The 20,521-nt window shown below is 43.9% G+C and overlaps 1 protein-coding gene across 6 annotated transcripts in view; it reads right to left on the bottom strand.

Moving 5' to 3' along the window:
* LOC144772901 (uncharacterized) overlaps positions 1–20,521 on the bottom strand; it is a 273,873-nt gene that overhangs the window by 65,285 nt on the left and 188,067 nt on the right. For 4 of the 6 annotated variants that reach the window (XR_013599865.1, XR_013599866.1, XR_013599872.1 and 1 more), the window contains one exon: positions 10,065–10,262. The exons of 1 other annotated variant lie outside the window; for it this stretch is intronic. The gene's annotated coding sequence lies outside the window, so the exon portion shown is untranslated. Of the gene's footprint in view, positions 1–10,064; positions 10,263–10,700; positions 10,804–20,521 lie in introns of those variants that run through there. One more of the 6 variants, XR_013599870.1, reaches the window with a different exon arrangement.

Here is a 20,521-nt window from a genome sequence, read left to right as displayed (position 1 = left end):
TCAATTGATACCTGAAATCTGTCCCATAGCATAAGCTTTTAACTGTGTTTGTTTTCGAGGTTGAAGCCAAATATTGTCATTTTTGGATGTTCAAACACGAAATCTTGTTCTCTAAGAATAGTTCTACTTTAAGCAGATTACTCTGTGCCAAAAGTTCTATTTTGGAAAAAGTTCAAATTAGTGGATTGTTTTGAAAAGCCGTATTGAAGGCCGAATTGCAGAGTTCAGGGAACGCTGTGTGAAATAATCAAAAGTTATTCTCAGGAGTGTCAGGAGAAAACATCAGATCATCTAGGCTGGCAAAGAAACCGTCTACTGTGGTAGGTGAAAGTGGAACCACTTCAGTTAGCAGATCAAAAGTGCAGAAGTGTGGATCTTCGCCGGAAGCGTTTGATGCATTAGCAATGTCCGTAGTAGATGGTACCTGTACGCCTGTAGTTTCTCGTATCTCACCCTCAGTTAGGCTTGCCGGTGAGACCTCAATGAATGCCGTCATCAGAATAGGCAGCCGATGGGGGCAACACGATGCATGAGCCGTTACTGGACCTAGCAAAGCGTCAACATCCGATGGCAGTACTGATGGAAGTGTAAGACAAATGTCCAACACGCATTCCTGTCCGCAAAGCAGGCATCGAAGAACAGCTTAGATGCAATCTTGCCAGATTGGTCTGAACGATAGAAACCAGGTTGTGTTCAGATCTCTTAAAGGAGCCAAGCCAAGAATCTGTGAAATCTTCTCACGATACCTCATGGCAAGGAGGCATTGTTCCATTGTAGTCAGGGTGTTGCTGGTGGCTGGACTTGCCATATCGGAGCAGAAGGAATAAAAATAGAATTCCTGCTACTAGTCCCAAGATGAGAGGCAGGCCGCCGAACACAGAGTGCACGAAATTTGGAAAAAGGCCGAGGACTGCTTCAAATGGTGTTAACAGTCCCGAAAAAATCGTCTTAAATACATGTGCGATGCCGCTGGTATCAGACATGTTTATGATTTCACTTAACATTTCGGCAAAATGTACTGGGCAGTTTGTTGATAATAATGCATGTATCTCTGCAGAAGACCTTGCTACTTGCAGATCATACGTTTCTCTAGACGAGGTCAGTGGCACATTTTTTTGTAAAAGAATGGCTTTCATTCTGCTTAAAGTATCAATTTGTATAGAAGAGATATTCAGTGAAGGCCATAAAGCTGTCTCCCTTCCTGTCTCACTTTGTGGATACAATACTTGCATACAACAAGTGACCGTGGATGACACAGTTACTAGATAACTTTTTCCTGGCAACATGCCACACCAGCTGTGATCATTTTTGCATAACGTAGCTGCCATTGGATAGCTGCCTGAAAATCGGTACTATCGCTGTGGAGGGCGAACCGTGCAGGTGGCAAGAGAGGTTATTTGCAGAACCGTCGCAGGCTCTGTGCTAATTAATACCCTGGCACAAAAGTGTACCACTCAGTGAGTTTTTACAATTCTTACCACTAAGGAATACTTCATGTCCCCCATTCCAACATCTGTGTGTGTATGGTAAAACCCAGGTCGACTTAATGTATTCTTTACCCAACCTTTCATACAGGCCCGCTGGTATATGCTCCAGACAATACTGAAACAGGAAAGACGTCACTGGTATCGTAATGGTGCCATGAATTATCCATTCAATGACAGGTTTCTCAGAAACTGTTAATTGTAATCTTTCGAGTTTTTCAATGCTCAGCACCGTATAGTCTGCTCCTCTTTGTGCCAAAGAGATTTGTTTATCTGTAAGGTTAAATACAGCAAACATTGACGTGGTATTGATTAGATGCCATGGCACATAGCCTGAACGCAGATTTTGCAATGTCCAGCCTAGCAGCATGATAGAACGTAATTGGGACTGGCCATGCTGTAACATTAACAAGTGTTGTTCTATGATGTAAATGGCAGATGACACGATACCGTCCAAAGAATAAATTCTGGAGGACAGAGTCGTTAACCCATTGTCCACTACAGAGAGGCTTTTTTCTAAATTTATACGATCAATTTCTCGTATTCTTTCTGCAGTTTCCAGTTGCGTCACTTTCCATATTTCGTTGTATGCCGCATATATTCCGGCGTATATGAAATGTTTTTGTCGTGGTTTGCGAGGCCCCATTAAGAAATCTCGTAAATCATTGCTTTCTTTAAGTAAAGATAAGTGTTGTTTAATTTCTGGAAGGGTAGATTTTTGAAGCCACTCAAGGCACAGCTTTCCTACACTGTAAGTGGTTACTATCCCTGGATGTTGTCTCTGGGAATATCTTGGATCTGGCCTATTCATTTTGAACCCCTGTGTTTTTCCCAGGAATCTATTATGACAGTTATTAGTGTCTGTGGGCCAGATTAACCATTTTTTCCAATCACGATTAGTTCTGTTTTAAAATATAGGGTACGTCTACCTCCTATTCTGTAGCATTATCACTGTCAGATGTGGGTTTAGGTATAGACGGTTTATTTAAATCTTTTATCTTAGCTAGGCCAAGACAAGAAGTTTGTTGAACAGTGTCATTTAAAAACATAATTTGTTCTGGTATAATGCAGGCTGTGAACAGGGCTTCTAAACCTTGCACCTGCCAGTCTTTTGTGCCCCAGACAGTTTTTGTCTCGATGTTGTCTTTCCAAAAGTCAAAACCTAATGTAGACAGCCGAGCATAAAAGTTTGCAGAATAAATGTGTTTAGTATTGGTCAACATTGTTTTCATTCCTGTCTTATTCTCATTTTTTTAAATAAAACATTTCTGGATTTGTAACATTAAACCCTGTGAAGTATGGAAACTTTTCATAGAACGTTTTTGTACTGCCTTTTGGCGGAGTTGGACAATGTTCCCATTGATTGTAGTGAAACACATTTCTAGGGCTTGCAGATTTATGCAAATAATGGTGACCTTAATGAATAAAACAATACATTTGTTCATAATCTGATGACACTTCTATGTAGTCATGTTCTGTAAATTTAGCTGACATTTCTAAATCTTTCATCGTGTTGTTAACAGCCTCAAATTCCCAATCATCAGAAAATGTACTGGGTGCGACAAAGTCACTCAAAGAAACCTTAAACTGATGTGAAATCTTCAATAATTCCACCGGACCATAGATTTCATAATCAGTTCTGTCCCATGCTATACCCCCAGGTATAGAAACGGCTGTGATGTTCACTGCTGACAGGCCTCTTCTTTCACAATGTGATGATTTGTAAGGTTTCAGGACCAAGTTGATTTTCTTACTTGCTGTGTCCATAGTACTATATTTTCCACCAATCATCCTTCCCAAGCTTAACACTAGTACGAACCAGAGCAGGAGGAAAAATACACCCAATCCAATCCAAAATTCAACCCATGGTGAAACCAGATATGTTTTTTCCAGTAGATGAAGGAGTTCTGTTACTTTTTCCTTGAAGTTTATCTTTGCTGGCTTATCCTCAGGAAAGTTATCGAAGTTGATAAAGTAGCCAGAAGCAGTTCTGTCAATTGTTGGTATTGCATCAGGATTACTCGAAATCACTGGAGCTGTTCTTGTCTCGCCATGTTTGTATAGTCAGATGTCACATCATTGTAGACAGGCGTGTCTTGACGAACTGTTATTTGGGTTTCCAGAGGTACAAGTTCCATGACTTTGTTGCATAGTCCTTCTTTTCGTACTGCAGGTTTATCAAAAGTGATAAGTCTTTCAGTTTGAACCTCTTGGATTGTAGCAAGATTTGGTCGTCTGCTACTTCTCGGGAGTCCACTGGGCCTACTACTTATTATCGGCCACATGATTGTGGTTTGACCAGGTCGATGGACACAACTCTGTTCTCCCTTTTTCCAGCAAGGGGCTGTAGTACTACTGATCTTGTTCCGTGGATGGCCAAGACAGGTACTGCTTTTCTGTAGGAAGGCCCAAATTCCTTCTTTACCACGATTTTCTCCCTGACCAGATCCCAATCTTTGGAATCCAGACAGGCCTTGCTGGGACAGGTGTTTTTTCTTCAGTGGGCGTTTGCTTCTGTATTGTATTACTCAGACTTCTTCTTGTCTCATTTAAGTCCTGTAAAACAGTCAAATGATCTTTGACATCAAAGGGTTTTTGTTCCACCACTGAAGTCTGACAATCAAGGTCTTCGATTATCATTCTAGTACCAAACATTAGTTCATACGGAGTGACTCCACCCAGAGAATTTCTTGGCAGATTGTTAAGACTACGTTGGACACTTATTAGATGTTTGACCCACCCATCACCCAAACCTAATACCTTAGCTGTTATGGATTGCTTTATGTCACAGTTTTTTCTTTCCACTACCGCATTACCCTCAGGATGGAAGGGACTAGAAAACCGGAATGCAACGCCCAAGCTAGCCATGGCCTCCTTGTAAGCTCGAGAGCTAAACGCAGGACCCTGGTCAGAATGTAGCGTGCCAATTGCGTATGTGCCGATAAAGACTCACAAATCCTTTATAACAGTTCTGGCGTCAGCCGAGCGCTGGGCCATATCCAAATAAATCTTGTCCTAGTAGTTGTGGGACTGCATTCGTCCATTATGACGTTTGCAGGTAGACAGTCTAATGCTGTCTAGTAATGGTATCTGAACTGGGCTGGCTACTTTGTAGTCAGGTATCTGGTGGCTTTCGCTGCTGCGATTTCTGTTGCAGTTAGGGCAATACATTGCGAAATTGTACACATCAACTCCCAGTCCAGACCACCAGTACTTCTTTTCTAATTCTATTAGAGATTTCAAGATCCCTTGATGTCTCAGACCCTCTCCCAAATGTGCTTTGTGTACCAAAGCAGCTCTCCGATTCCTGTTTGGAATTACTCTGTCCCCCACTCCAGGGATTTGAGCAAAAGGAACGGAGTTTGCATCAATTATGTATGTATTTGTGAGTGGATAGTTTAGAGGTAACGCTGCATAGCTGCCTTCCATTGAGGTTTTTACTGCTAGTGTATGAATCACGTGAGTCTTTTGTAGTTCTTTCTGTAAAAGAACTACTTGTTCCCAAAGCGTTTTATGCTTAATTGTGCCACCTTTTGAATTTTTGAAACCATTTCAAACTCAGTTCTGCAAGTGTTTGTTGTAAGATTCAAGGCAGAAATACGGATCGCACACTATTAGTGCGGGGAATTCGCGATCGGTATTTTCAAGCGCCATCTTGAAAGCCTGTAGTTCAGCTCGCTGAGCTGTACAGTCTCCGAGTGATTGAGTTTTAGTGACCATAGGTCGGAATTTACCTTCACGCCAACGACCTTTAACGATCACGCACGCAGCACTATAAGCTTGTTTACCCCCAATTGCGGGCTGTGCTGATCCGTCTGTCTATATTATACAGCTGTAATGTTCTAGAGGCAGAATTTCGGTCGGCAGAGGACATTCGTATTCGTATTGTAGGAATTCTTGTGTCTTCAAGTAGGGGTCAAAAACGTATTCAACGTCTGTTGCAGCAAGAGAGTTAACCCATTGTATCCATCTTGGATGTAAAGCTTTTGCATTTGGGATGCTCGCTTTCGTCACTGCCTTTAAGGCAGGTACAGGTGTAACGATCATTATGCGTTTACCCTACGCGAGAGCTCTCTCTTTTGCTACTGCAGTTTGAACCGCTGTCAGAATTATTTCTGTTGAAGTGAACTTCATTTCAGCTTGTGTGTACAAGTGTGATTTGAATGCAATTGGTACCTTTCTACCTTCATTAAAGGTCAGGTATGTGAATCTGCATTTCCCTGGGATGACACGGATCACGAGATTGCGCGTATTGTTGCGTGTATCTAATTGTGTTTTTGCCAACATGACTGTTTGTACTGAACACAAAATTTCCGTATGTTTCTGAGTCCAATTTGTTGGTTTGAAATCAGGTTTGATTAGTTTGTAGAGAGGTTTAACCCTTTCTGCGTAATTTAGAACATAAGTTCGTCCAAAATTCAGGAAACCTAGAATTGACTGTTAGTTTTTCAGCGTCTTTGGAGGTTGGTGCAGCGCACATTTCTAAAGAAAGTTTGCTGCCAGGCTTTTGCCTTCACTTGACAACCCGTATCCTAAGAATAGGACGTTGAGGTGGGCAATTCGTGATTTCTTAAAATTTAATTTGTACCCTTCAGAAGCGAACCCAAGTATTATGGTGTTCACTCTTTTCAAGTGCACGTCCAAATCATCGTCTGTAAGATATATGTCATCGACATAAGATAATGCCTCATCATCGTACATTTGTAGTATTTCTGTTACTCTGGCTGAAAATAACCCTAGACTATTCTTGAATCCCTGGGGGAGACGGCAAAATTGTCGGTGTGTCCCCAAGATTGAGAAAGCGGTCAAGTGCCTACTTTCCGGTGCAATGTTTAGATAGAAAAAAACATTTGAAATGTCTAATGTGGTTTTATATTTTTTGCGCACAATGTTATTCATCAGTGCTGCACTATGTGAATTTTGTACTGCAAAAGTTTTGCCATCCGAGTTTAGGTGTCTGTAATCCAAAACTAGACTATATAAATTGTATGGCTTGGAGACAGGAAACAAAGGATTGTTCATAGATGAGGTGCATGTTTCAATCACCCCTTGATATTCAAGTTGATCTAATATCTCCCTGACTTGTTTTTTAGCTTCTTGCTTGACTGGATACTGCCTCTGAGCAGTAGGTTGATGTTTTAACTGCATTTTGTGGTGAGGAGAATCCTCTTCTCATCCTACGTGATTTTTATATAATGCTGGAGCTTGGGCCACAGCCCATTTCCTGGCATATGTATATTTTTTATGAATTGGAATGTGATTTGAGAAGGCTGGCATAATTATCTCTTCGCAGTGTGGGCACTCCCTAACAACTGCAGGTGGCCAGTCTCTTTCAGCTAGAAGTATGTCATAACCCTTGGAAAGCTTGTCCCAAAAGAGAGCTTTTATTTTTCTAGTTATGTCCCCCTCCATCCGGGGTGTTACGTCATATAACTTGTGCGGTACACTTACCCTGGTGTCGGCAGTTTGAACTTGAATGCATTCATTCAAGTCCACTGTCTCCAGATGATCCTTCAGGATCTTTCGAACTATGGTTACTTCTGCTGCGCTGTCTAGCATTGTCTGAGCCCATTCCCCGTTCTTGAGTTGTGTCCTCAGAATCCTCGGCATGTCTGATCTTTACACTTGCTACCGTCGTCTTGGTGAATTGAGTTTTCTTATTTTTTGGAACGTGCTGTTCGTCTGTGGACTTCACGCGTTCTTCTTTCTGTTCTGACTGTCCTCTTCTTTCTGATTTCTGCGGTGAAGTCTGAAAGGTACGAGATGAACGTGTATTATTATCTTGATATCTATCAGGTTTTCTTAAAGTATCCCTATTTCTGAGGTTGTACCTCTTTTCAGAGGGCTTCTGTTGGGGAGACCTACCTCCTCGTTGAGATCTTCCTCTGGACTGGGAATGCTTCTCTCTAGGAAGTGTTTGTTTAGTGTTCTCCCACTTCTTTTTAGGAGTAGTGAGATTATTTTTTATAAATGTTTTTTCAGGACTCTCTGTTAGTTGTGGTTTAAGTGGTTTCCCACCCATACTATCTCTACCTAGTTCTTCATAGGATTTTTCAATAATTCTGGCAAGCTCATAAGGTTGCTCAGTAATGTCTGTTTCTTTTAATTTCTGGCGGATTGCCACTGATGCTGCTTCACCTCTAATGTTGGCTAATAGTATAGCCGAAACCTGTTTGAAATCTTTCAGTAATTTCATACCTAGATTTAAAGCCGGTTCTGGACCGTATTAATTTTGAATCAGTCTTAGAACATCTGGTATTACCGCCATGGACGGAACACCATGTGTTTTAGGGTAGATTGAAGCAAACTGATGAAACGAATCATGCACGAATGACTGAGTAAAATATCTATCTATTGTTTCCACGACTCTGAAGATCAGTTTTATCTTGGGGAAACAAAGTTGTCATGTTTATGCGGTTGTCAGAAACTAATCCCTTCTTGTGAACTCGAGAAAGTTTCTAGTGACCTCTGAGCTAGCTGGCACTCACAATTAAGTTTAATATATTTGATAGAGACCTAGTAGACATAAGTCCTACATCACATCTATAGGATATATTATTCAAATGCGCAGAGCCTATTAGGAATATAGGAACTACACTAAAAAGGTTCTCAAACCAGTGGTGGAGTACCTCAGGTCTAGAGGCATGCGTCTCATCATGTACTTGGATGATATGCTCTTGCTGGCCCAAGACCCGGGATCAGTTGCAACCGGCCGTGAGTCTGTTGGAGGGCTTAGGTTTTGTCATAAATGTCAAAAAATCCCTCTTGGTTCCGGCCCAGCGCATCATGTTCTTGGGTTTCGTGGTCGACTCCACAACAGTGACTCTCAGTCTCCCGTCGCGGAAGAAAGCAAAAATTCGCCACAAGCTCAGACGGACGCTGACCAAGGGCTTGGTTCCCCTGCGTCAGATAGCCCGCATCGTAGGCATACTGTCGGCCTCGATCCAGGCTATCTTTCCGGAGCCCCTTCATTATCGGGCACTGCAGCGACTCAAGGCCAAGTACCTGCGAAAGGGTCTCCCATACTCCCATCCAGTAACCCTGTCTGGGGAGGCGGTGGAGGAGATTCGTTGGTGGCTCTCCCACATGGAAGCATGGAATGGGAGGGCAATCTTTGGCTCCCCGCCAGACCTGGTCCTCGAGTCAGACGCGAGCAGGTCAGGCTGGGGCGCTCGATGTGTTGCACTTTGCCACTGGATTCAAGCAAGCCGGGCTGAGGACGGCTGAAATGCCAGAAACCGGTCCTCTGAAGCTTGTTTCCGGTCCAGGGAAGGCATGGCTTGGCAGTTCGGGCTGGACTGTTCCCATGAGGCACAAGGTCAGACTGATTTGCATATGGCCATGTCTGAAGTGGGGTGGCAGAGTGGGCTAAAGAACAGTGATGGATTAAACCCAGATCTGTTGACTGGGTGTGAGTGTTTGATTGGTTCAGATGCTCCATCCATCACCACCCACTTTTGTACCAGTAATGGACTTCGGCACTGTAGGGGTACAGGGCTCATGCAGCTGTACCCTCACCACTGGCAGAGGGCACCCAGCTAAAGGGGTGACTGATGTATGCCAGGGCAGTGGTTTGTGGGCATTGCACACAGGGATGTGTGCCATGTCGACTCTTCACTTTGTTCTGCACCAAGACACGCAGCTTGCAAAGGCAGTGTGTAAGTGTCAGGGTACAGGGCCTCTAAGGGTGGCACAATAAGTGTTGCAGCCCTAGAGACCTTCTCTGGTCACAGTGTCCTGGGTACATGTGGTACCATTTACCAGGGTTGACATGTGGCCAGAGATGCCAATTGGGTTTAGGCTTCAATGCAGTTTTAGGGAAGGAACATAGGCCCTGGGTACCTGATTAGCAGGAGTCCAGGGCACACTCAGTCAAAGAACATCAGCAATTCAGCAAAAAGTAGGGGCGTACCATGCAAGAAAGAGGACACTTTCTCACACTGTACATTTATCCTATGGGGATATCCTAAAAATCTGGCATGAGCCTAGTCCCAATAGACTGCTTCAAAGAAACCCACCTAGAGCAGGTCAGAATATTTCAGTGGACTTGCGGCTACAGGTCCTTAATATCATCCTCCACAAAGGCAAGTTAGGTCTCAGGCAGCTGACCGCCATATTACCACTGAGTAAGAAGCGAATGAAGGGAAGATGTGCAATGAAGGAAACATTATAAACTCACAGACCTGACATATTAAGATGAATCTTCAGATGGAGTTCTGGCGGTATGGCTCTGTGAAAAAAGGGGCTTGTGACCTCAAAAAGGCCTCCACCTTTCTAATACACCTACAATCCAGCACAATTCGTAGAGTCAGCGGTAGCCGTCCTCTGCTAAAGAGAAAGTCCATATGAACAAACCCCAATCTGCAAAAAGCATGGGCTTGACATCTATGGGAACCTACCCGAGAAGGGGTAGGGATCTGCCAAATGGCCCACTTGCGTTTGTTAGCTAATCTCAGAAATAAAAACACCTCAGAACTGGGCAAATAAATACTCTACGAGGCAGCAAAAACACCCGCAACCCAAGTGATGACAATCCAACGCTTCTATAGACTGAATTTATTTTCCGTGCAGCTCTCATACTTGTTTGGTCCAGGAGTTGTTGTCGATTGGGTCCCAGCTGTCTGTCTGATGTTTTTTAGTAAATGGCCTGGTGTCAGGATAACATCACTTGCTCGCCCTCCCATGGACACGGAATCTGTAGACGCAGGTCTTCTCCTTGTTGCCCCAGTTGGTAAGGACCCACAGTCTGATCACACGACAGGGCTCGGGGGCTTGCCGCTTCAGATAAGAAAGAGATAAAAGGAAACAATGTGTGTTGAGGGTCAAGGCATTGTACTTCATATGGTCATGTCCTACCATATGGAGGATCATCAAATGTAGGGACAGGATGCACACCTTATTCATACATTTTTCCATGTATTTTTCATATTTCGTTGCTTTGCGTGCAGACTGGTAAGTGCAATGCCCAAAAAGCACTTCATTGATCATAACGCCATAACAATGGGGCGACATCTCACCCCAACCAATCGCACTGCTTAGTTGTGCCTTCATAGGCAACATTGTCATACATGTACTCCTTTTTATATACTTTTCTTTACTCCAACTTCATACTATTTCATTTTTGTTATTCTTGCTCTCAACATTGTTAAAGTTCCACACGCAGAGTGAAAATGCTATTTCCCAGGTTTCTGATATTCCCACTGTGTCCATCCGGACCTCCTTGAAAGAACACGAATGAGGCATACTACATTCAGGGCAGTGTTTTATTCTCTTAAAAACCCAATGCATTTCGTGCTTGGAGGCACTTCTTCAGGGGTCACTACAATCAATAAAGAACAATCATCAGTAAATATAATGACTATCACAACATGCATATTGTCGCTTTATGCTTAACTAATTCAATGCATTTTTTGTACATTTCTGTTTAAGAAGCAACAACGGAATCCCTTCCTTTTTCCAAACCAGCAATATTATGTCCCTTGCGCTTAAACGTGTCAGAATCAAAACCTTCATTCCCTCCAGTCAGCATGGCAGAGTTGTCTTGTTTGACTGCATAGCATTTCTGGGAAGATTCCTGTTTTGTGTTAGTATGGACATATGATCTGGGACCTGTTTGTGCGAATTCTGTGAGCTGTCACTCGGGGGAACCTTCTGAGGGGGGGCGGAGTTACAGTGTCTGTAATTAAATCACAGAATGCTGGAGCTGACTGGAAGCTGTGTGAGAGTTCTGGTGAGAGGAAAGAAGCTGAAGACAAAGAAGGGGCTGTTTTCATCCAGGTCCTGAAGAGACCACACAGATTAATTACCTCGGTAGGTTAAACTGCCCGGGCCTCTCTCCTACATATTGTGATTGAAGCCCCAGGCTTCTGAATTATTGACCCTACCAGGAATGTCATCGCATATTTCAGTGTGAATAAATAAGAATGATTAAATACTTTTATTGCTCTCTTAAAATAACAAAAATTACAATTAAAATCATAATGATGGCCCCAGAGAGTTTGCAAATGTGATGTGTGCGAAAAACAACACCACCAAGTTTGATCAAAAGTTATTTTAAAAAGCTATTTAAGCAAAGAGGTAACACCACCAAATTTACTTTAAGGTGGATCTTAGGGTGAAAGGCGGACCCCTCAATGGAAGGATAGTGGATGAACCACACGGAACCCTTTACAGTGGTTGTGGATTATTTTATAAGATGCACACCATAAACCAAACTGTCACATATTCATAAAATACTAAAAGAAAATCTGAAAAAACACACCACAAACAATGACAGAAAAGAGATTCCCAAGCTCACAGAATATAGATATGTATTAAATAGCAACGTTGTTAGTCTTTTACTGAAAGTCACACCCATGCTTTCTACAGATAGCGAGTTCCATATCCTTGGCCCTTTAACAGCAAATCTGTGATTGACGACTCAAAGTTTAGTTGATGGAATGTGTAAGAGACCAATATTATTTGTTTGAAGATTGTTGTCGTTTGTACTCATGATAATTCCTTCTTGCAGGTAGAATTTTGCACTTCTGTGACTACACCTGATTAGCATACATGCGATTTAGATTCTCTTGCTGATCTGTAACCCTACGTAGCAACTTGAACCTAACCGAAATATGATCAACATTTTACAAAGTTAGTACCAGACTTGTGTAAGAAAGTGGCTCTTTCTATACTGGATCAAAGTAAGATACAGTGTGTTAAGAGTCCACAGTCCCCAGAGGTTTGGCAGAGGTTAAAGTTAGATCTAACCGTACTCTCTAAAGTGGTAGCTTGGTCGAGCAGTAAGGCAGTATCAGAGGACAGTGCAAAGCATTTGTTGTACACACTCAGTCAGCAAATGGTCTCACACATTCAAGAACTGAACTCTAGGACAATTTTTGTTTATCAAAATATATAGTTGTTTTATTTTAGAACCAACAAAGTATCAACTTATACTTTCCCAGAATGAGTTACTTTAGTTAAATACTTTTCAAATAGGCAATAGACTTTTTGATTACAATAGTTACAGTTGTTGCAATAGGCAACACAATTTCAAACACAATGCAACATTGATCTCAATGGGAATTTCTAATTAAATGCAATTAGTTACTTTGTAGATTACTTTTCTAACCACAGGACTGGATCCTAGATTCAGTCCAGGGACATTTCCTGTAAACAGTTAAATAAAAATGTTTTGGTTACAGTAGTGATTTTAAGGAATATTATTGTGTTTTAAAAGTTGACACTTAGAAACTTTTTCACATAGAATCACCAATATTACTCTATGGGAGGAAATTCACTTAGCAGGTAACTAGTGTTATCGTTACTTTTTATTACTCAGTGTTGGATCCTGGATCCAGCACTGGTGCATCTCCTGTAAACAGCTGAAATAACGCGTTAAAGGCATACAGGTGATTTTTAAGGAATATTTGTGGATTGTGAAAATCGACACAGAAACCTTTCGGATGAAAAGCAGACAATGGATTCCTATGGAAGGAAATTCAAGTTATTGGTAAGTACGGTTAAAATTACTTTTCAGGGTCAGTGCTGGGCTAAAAGATGCAGCACTGTGTTTTCTCCTGATAACAGGTGAGTAAATCGGAATTCGTTGTTCGGCTGATTTTAGATGAATATTTTAATGTTTCAAAACTCCACACTTAGAATAATTTTCAAGTGAAACCAGTCAATGTTCCTCTATGGAAGAAAAGTGAGTTATCTGCTTTTGGGTAAGTACTCGACTGGCAGAGTTAAGGTTCTGGGCATAGACTCAGGGGCTCTCCCAGGGTCGGGTTGGTACAGTTGGTACACCCTCAGCGGCACAGGAGCAGCCGGGTGCAGAGGTAGTTAGGCCCAATGTTATCCAATGAGAGGCTTGGTGGCTGCTGGCAAGCAGGCCACGTGGCTGTGGGAGCTGGGCTCCTGGTCACTTGGTCAGGGTAAATGGGGAAGTAGGTTAGGACCAAGGATGCACTGCCAGGGGCACTCGGGTGGCTGGATGCAGGGTGCTTTTGAGCCGTCGGGAACTCAATGTTATTCAGTGGAGAACTTGGAAGGTGAACAAAGGCTGCAGGCTCGGGAACGGAGATCCTTCAGGAGCGACCAACACTTCGAGGGGTAAGTTGGGATTTTGAAGGATAGGTAGACACCCAAAGGTAGGGCACAGGGGGCCGTGGGGCGCCGGGTGCAGTGGTGTCTTTTGACGTCGGGAACTCTTACCCTCTGCTGGTCGCAGTTGGAGGGGTCCCTTGCTGTGAGTCTGCAGGCGTCATTTAGGTTGTTGAGGAGGGTCCTTGGGCACTGGATTTGAGGTCACAATCACCGGGGGGATGTCCTCACGGTCTTTGTCCACTCAGGCACAGGCCGGGCTCAGCGGGTGCAGTGTGTGCTGGATTCGCGGTTCCTGGCTGGCACCAGGGGTATTGCTGTTTGAGCAGAACCACTGCTCGTGGGAGTCCCAGTCTTTAAGAGGTTCAAGGCTGGCAGGTCCTCCGAGGTTTTCAAGGTTGCTGTCCGCAGGAGACGCCGGGATTTAGAAGGAGCAGGTTCAAGGATCAAACAGGCCTGTAGGGCTGGGGCCAAGTCAGTTGGTGTTGTCCTCTTGTTAGCAGCTGCACAGGTGTTCTTCTTCTTGATCTTCTTTCTTGTTTTCGAATCGGGATCTGAGGAAGAAAGGTTCAGGGTGCCCCTAAAAACTAGATTTAGGGGCGTTACAGGTAGGGGAAGGGCAGGGACCATAGGTCCCTGTCCTGAGGTGAGTACACCCCCTATCCTGCTCCTCTCCTATGGGAGGGGGACAGGAGCCTATCTCTGATTGGGCAGGGCTCCCCATCCTCAAGATGGCAGGAGCCCGGAGTTGTGCTTCACCTCGCCTCTCCCACCTGAGGTGTGGAGTTACCGTCAGTCTTCCCGCCAGAGTGGGGGTCATAACTGGTGGGGGCCAGTTGCTGAGTACAGCAAGTGGCCTGGAGAAGCTCACAAAGGAGGCATGCCTTTGAAGCTTCCCCCTGCCCATCGTGGGGGAGGAGACCTAGCACCTCACCCAGGATGTGCATTGATGCAGGCCCAGGAGAGCGGGGGGCTCTCCACCCAGGGGTGCAGCAACATGTCTGCTGTGTGGCAGCCTAGGCAGCCTCTCAGACAAGACGTGGATTGTAGGTTAGGTTTCAGGGGGCATCTCTAAGATGCCAGCTGTAGTGCATTTTACATTAAATCCCACACTGGCATCAGTGTGGGTTTAACGTGCTGAGAAGTTTGATATCAAACTTGTCAGTCTTCAGTGTAGCCATTATGGTGCTGTGGAGTTCGTAATGACAATCTCCCAGCACCATATACTCTTAATGGCATCACTGCACTTACAGTGCCCAGGAATGGCACTGGGTACTGAAGGAGCACAGGGCTCATGCACCTGTGCCCACACCACTGGCATAGTGCACCCAGCTAGAGGGGTGACTGAGGTATGCCAGGGCAGTGGGTTTGTGGTATGGCACACAGGGATGTGTGCTATGTCGACTCACTGTTTAGTTCTGCACCAAGTCACTAAGCCTGCACAGGCAGTGTGTGGGTGTCAAGGTACAGGGCCCCTAAGGGTGGCACAATAAGTGCTGCAGTCCTTAGGGGTCTTCTCTGGTCACAGTGCCCTGGGTACCTAGGGTACTATTTACCAGGGGATGACCTGTGGCCAGAGATGCCAATTGGGTTTTGGTTTCAACACAGTTTTAGGGAAGGAACACAGGCCCTGGTCACCTGGTTAGCAGGAACCAGGGCACACTCAGTCAAAGTACATCAGCCGTTCAGCAAAAAGTGGGGGCATACCATGCAAGAACGATGGCACTTTCCCACAACTTGCAGCTACATTTTGGACATATTGTAAACTGATTAGTTTAGACTTTGGGAGTACAATCATTAAAGTATTAGCATAATCAAGCGTGGAAATGTTTAATGTGCCTCATGCTTTTTTGTGTTATTTCTGTTCTATGTATGGTAGCGTAAGCCTCTGCTGTCACAGACTAAGAAAATTGTAAATTAAACTAAAAGCTAATGTGGCCGCAAAATTGAAGTTTGCACCCAGATGACTAAATCTGGTATTGGAATTTTGGCAGTAGGTTGTTGACTGCCAAATCTAACTTTGAAGCCCAAGGGAGTTTTTGGGGGGAAATTGAGGTTTCTAACAAGATCACAGTAGGTCTCAGTCAGTCTGCTTCATTGAGTTCGAGGTTACTGTTGTTCAGTCACATTTTAGGGCTAAAAATGTTGACAAATAAATAAGTCTGGGTGTCTTCTGCGTGACAGACCTCCATAAATAACAAAAGTGTGTTTGGATGTAATGTCACATGCATGGTAAACAGGCGTGTATCCGAATCCCGAGTCACTAGACAGCATGTGAAACTGGCGTCCTGACTATTCGTTGGCACACCTGACACACTCTTGTGTGGTCTGAAGCCTAGGCCTGTCCATGGTAATTCCAAGGTCCAGAATCTTTTCTGTGACCTGGACGGGTTCAACAAACATGCCCTCTATGATGACATGGAACTACTGTCCATGTGCCGAGTTACTGACACAAAGTGATGGTGGTAGCATACTGATTTTTTTGGATTGACTGTAATAAACACACATTTATTTTGGTTGAGAAGTAATGAACTGGCTCCACTCATGTAAAGTTCCACTTGAAGCAACACCCAGACCAATTGAGCTGAGGTGACATTCCTAGTGCATGTTGAGTGTGTGAGGTATGGATGTTGGTATGACTGTATTTTGGTGAGAGCATGGTTGCTGGGACCGGCGGGATCCATTTTGGATTGCCCTTGGTTTGACAAGGCACAAGATGGAGGATGGGATACAGCTTCGATAGTGGAACAGTATAGCCTGCATTCTCGGAGCTTAAGAGTGGAGCCCCAGAACCTGAAATATGGGAGGAAGAAGACATGGCTACACTTGGAAATTAAATGAGGACATCTTACTATGAGATTACTGATTAGTATTCCTGAATACTCCCATTTGGTGGATAGCAGTGTAATGGGGGTGAGTTAGCAGTTTCTATTGTTAAGGCTAACAAAGTTTCTCGGCAGGGCCGCACTTGCGTTTTTCCAGAATTCTACTCTAGAATGGATGATGAGAGCCAGGTGCAGAGTTTCCTGTTTGGAACCAGCAGTTGCACTACCTGTTGTGAGAGTCATCACCTTGCACAAAGGTTGGGTGCATTTCAGCCGGAAAATGAAATTTGAAGAAGAACCACCCCCAAACAGGTTTCTCGACTTTAGATAGTAGATCAATATCCCATGCCTGGAAAACCAGCATCAAAGTAGGACCCAAAACAGCCCACTTCGTTCCATTTCTAAGATTTGTTTGACCAAGGAAGGGATTGAAATGCAGAGTAATTGCAGAGCTGATTTGATTCAGGGGTGGTGTCAGTGTGACAGCCAGTCTCCCAGAGGTGAGGAGACTTTGCTTGAAGTCTGCATACTTGTTGCCTGTCTGCCTGTTCGGAGAAGGAAAGAGAGTGCCTGGCCTGCAGGAGGAGAGGTCCAGCTTTGGTCCTGGTGTCGGAAGCACCCAGAATAGCGGACTTGTGATCGGGGGGGTTATCGGCTTCGGCCCAAGCTGTGAGAGGAAGCAACATCAACCCCCTGAGTGAACAGCATGTCCTCCGGCATCCCTGAAGCAACCCAAGGTTATTGCACTGCTGTTGCCCAACATCATGACCGCTGTAGCAGAGGATCCCTCTCCAATAGCTTGGAGGCTTCAGCAGCTGAAGCCAGATGACCACTGCCAAGGTCTACCATGCCCCTGTTTTAGCTACAAGATCCAAGAGGCATGACAACCGCCACCCCAACCTTGAGCCTGCTGACAGAAACTCTGCCTGCCCATGTAGACATGAAGGTGCACCACAACCACAGCGCTGAGCCATACTCCAACGGACAGGCTGTGATGAGAGATTGTTTTCCGCTAAGGAGATATAGCTACATGCTGAAAGTAACCACAGCTGCCAGTATGAACACTTCTGAAAGATATAAACTGAAGTGACAGTTGGTTCCTAACATTTAACGACTGCTCACGTAAACCAATTGGAGAACTTGCACCTGGGCCAATTCTCGCCCATAGGTCTTACTTTATGCCTGGGTCGCTGTAGTAGTGTGGTGACTGTAGCCACTGCTATGAACATGGAAGTGGGATGGGAACTGTAGCAATTGTGTTAGGACACTGTGGTTGTGTGGCAGTTATAGGAATTGGTTAGACTGACAGTCTGGTGTGGAATGGCATACTTGGCCCAGTTTGCAGAGCCATTACAGGATGGACCCCAGGACACCAGATGCAAACAACTTCAACCTCCATGATTGTGTCCGAGTAGCCCCTGCCTGCCCTCTGCCCACCCACCAACCGAAGGGGTCTCTCAATGAGAAATTAGGTTTATGACTAAGATGAGTATTAGAAGTGACAACGGTAACCCTTGGAGTCTCCCATCCTCAACTTTGATCAAAGATGACTGACATGAACTGAGCCCTACAATTTAAATCCACCTGTTTCAAAATGGTTTAAACCCACTTAAAGTCTCTAATCCAATATGGCTGCCTCCATCCTGAGATGGTTAAGAAGTAGATTGTACTTCCTGTATCTAAAGTGGATTATAAATCAAGAGGAATAATAGGTTTAAATCTCCACCAACTGCGGCAGTCAGTACACCATCCTGCAGGGATAACAGAATAGTCTCTGGACTGTGGTGGGACGTGAACTCCAACTAACGACTATTCAGCTAACAATGACACTCTGAGAAAATCTGCAGCTGAAAACCTACTACTCTCTCCCAACACATTTAGACATCCAAGGACCGGCTTCTAACATATCAGAATCTAGAGATGGCTTCTTTGTAGGACGTTAACACTGACTTCTTTAGGATCCTTGGCATAACTCTTGCATTGGGTGAGAGGTTAATCAAGTTTCGTAACACATGGAAAATTATTATGGCCCTGTTATTTCCAACCAGTTCAAGTAATTCATTTTTGTCATAACAAGTGGCTTTTGTTCCATCTGGAAATGCCTCAATTTCTACAACTGTTATTCCTTTAAACTGAAAGAGAACAGCTGTTCTCTAGTCCCTGTGGCCCTGGCTTTCACATTTATTGGCATCTCTTTGCTGTCCTGAAGGATACACTGATGTTTGTCGTGGCCTACTGAATTGTGGATATCCTTTAGTTTTCCAATAAAATAGTTATTAAATGGCTAGTTACTGAACAAGAATGTAATATGGCCAGGAAACAAGCATACTGGGCTAACAAAATATTGAATGGTCTAGGGTAGTTGTTTAGCTCCATTATTAGCACTTTCAGTTTTGTATGTAGATATGATTTCGCTAGAAAAAAATAGACTTTTCATAATTATGTAATTCATTCTTTAACTAAGTGCGATCATGCTAGAGCTTTCGTTTTACTCCATCTAGTTTCCAGACACCTGCAGTACTGTTGCATTTCAATAAGCACAGGAGTGAACCATGTGAGAATGAAAGTCATTCTTTTTTGGTTACTGTGTTGCAATTTTGTTATAGAATCCTAAAATGTTATGGAAAATTTAACAAAAAAAGTCACTGCTGGTAAATGATTATTGCAAAGTTCTTCATTTGCCCTGATCAGCTCTGTTTCTAAGTTTTGTTTAAACATATTTTATTGGTTTTCATCTTTTTTTAACATCGTTGTTCTTTTTGCATTTGTCACCTCGAGTGGGACGGGTATGCACAGACGTGGTTCCCGTGCTCACCATGCCACTGGATTCAAGCTATCCCTGCTGATGAGGGGTGGTACCACAAAACCGGTCCTAGGATGATTGTTTCCAGTACAGGGTGGACCTGGTTTGGCAGTTGGGGCTGAACTGTTCGCATGGGGAGCAGGGGTAAGACTGATTTGCATATGGCTGGATCCAAACTGGAATGGTGGGCTGAGCAAAATAACAATGGATTTAGGCCCAGATGGCTGACTGGGGGTGAGTGTTTGACATTGTTCAGCATTCTGTCCATCAACTGATTTTTTTTTTGTTTGCAATTGTTTTGCATATGCAGAGGCCTAGGCCCTGACCCTCTTAAGTGCGAGGTCCAGGCACTTTCTGTGACCAGGAGGGGTGCACCAAGCAAGCCCTTATGGTAGACAGAGGGCTACTGTGCCCAGCACATAAAGTTGTGATGGCAGCAAACCACGTTTTATGATTTATAGTGTGATCAGACCTTTTTATGTGGTGATAGTGAGAGTATGGTCTACTGACCCCACTTAAGCAAGCTCCCCTTTTATATATAGTGCACCTCGGGCTCCCGGCTTTATGGTATTTACTTTTTTTGACATTTCCGTCAGTATTTCTTTATCCATACTTATTTTTTTAATTTTATTTGTACTTATCCATGTTTTTTTTGGGTGTTGCAAAAATGAAGTTTGAAACGAGTATATTTCCACACTTATTTAACGATAAATGAGCACTCATACTCGACAGGTTTCAGTTAGTATCAACCTTGTGCCTATCTACTGCAGGTTAAGCCTCATTACTAAAGATCCTTTAGTTTTTTAACCCTCTTACCTGTCAGTCTGCACAGTTATTAACCAGACAGTCATGATCAGACACATTTAGAATCATTCAATAAACAACCTAATGCACAAGTTACTTACCATCGGTAAGAAATATTAGTAGTGATAGATTCCTTACCTTAGAATTACCCCCAGGCATCAGACTGGATCCGAAAAGTTTTCGTCAGCAGTGCCCCTGGCATTGGTAGGCGTCTTCGTGCCGTTCAGCGTGCGTCGTTGTCGCCAAGATGACATCGCTGGAGCTACTTAGACGAGCCCAAGCGAGCTGACGTCAGTTCTGTACACTACTTTCTGCGCCAGGAACGCTGAGCCATGCAAGAAACTGACAACTGGTGATATGAAACTAGGGCCCTGAAAGGGATGTCCTTAACCCTAGAAATCAGTTCGCAGAACGGGTGGATGGGTCGGGTGGTAAGGAATCTATCACTACTAATGTTTCGTACAGTTATATCGTTACCGAAGGTAAGTAACTTGTGCATCTGAAAGAAACACGTAGTGATA

This window comes from Lissotriton helveticus, chromosome 1_1 (genome assembly GCF_964261635.1).
Source record: "Lissotriton helveticus chromosome 1_1, aLisHel1.1, whole genome shotgun sequence".
Classification (NCBI taxonomy): domain Eukaryota; kingdom Metazoa; phylum Chordata; class Amphibia; order Caudata; family Salamandridae; genus Lissotriton; species Lissotriton helveticus.
This window is presented reverse-complemented; position numbering and strand designations above follow the sequence as displayed.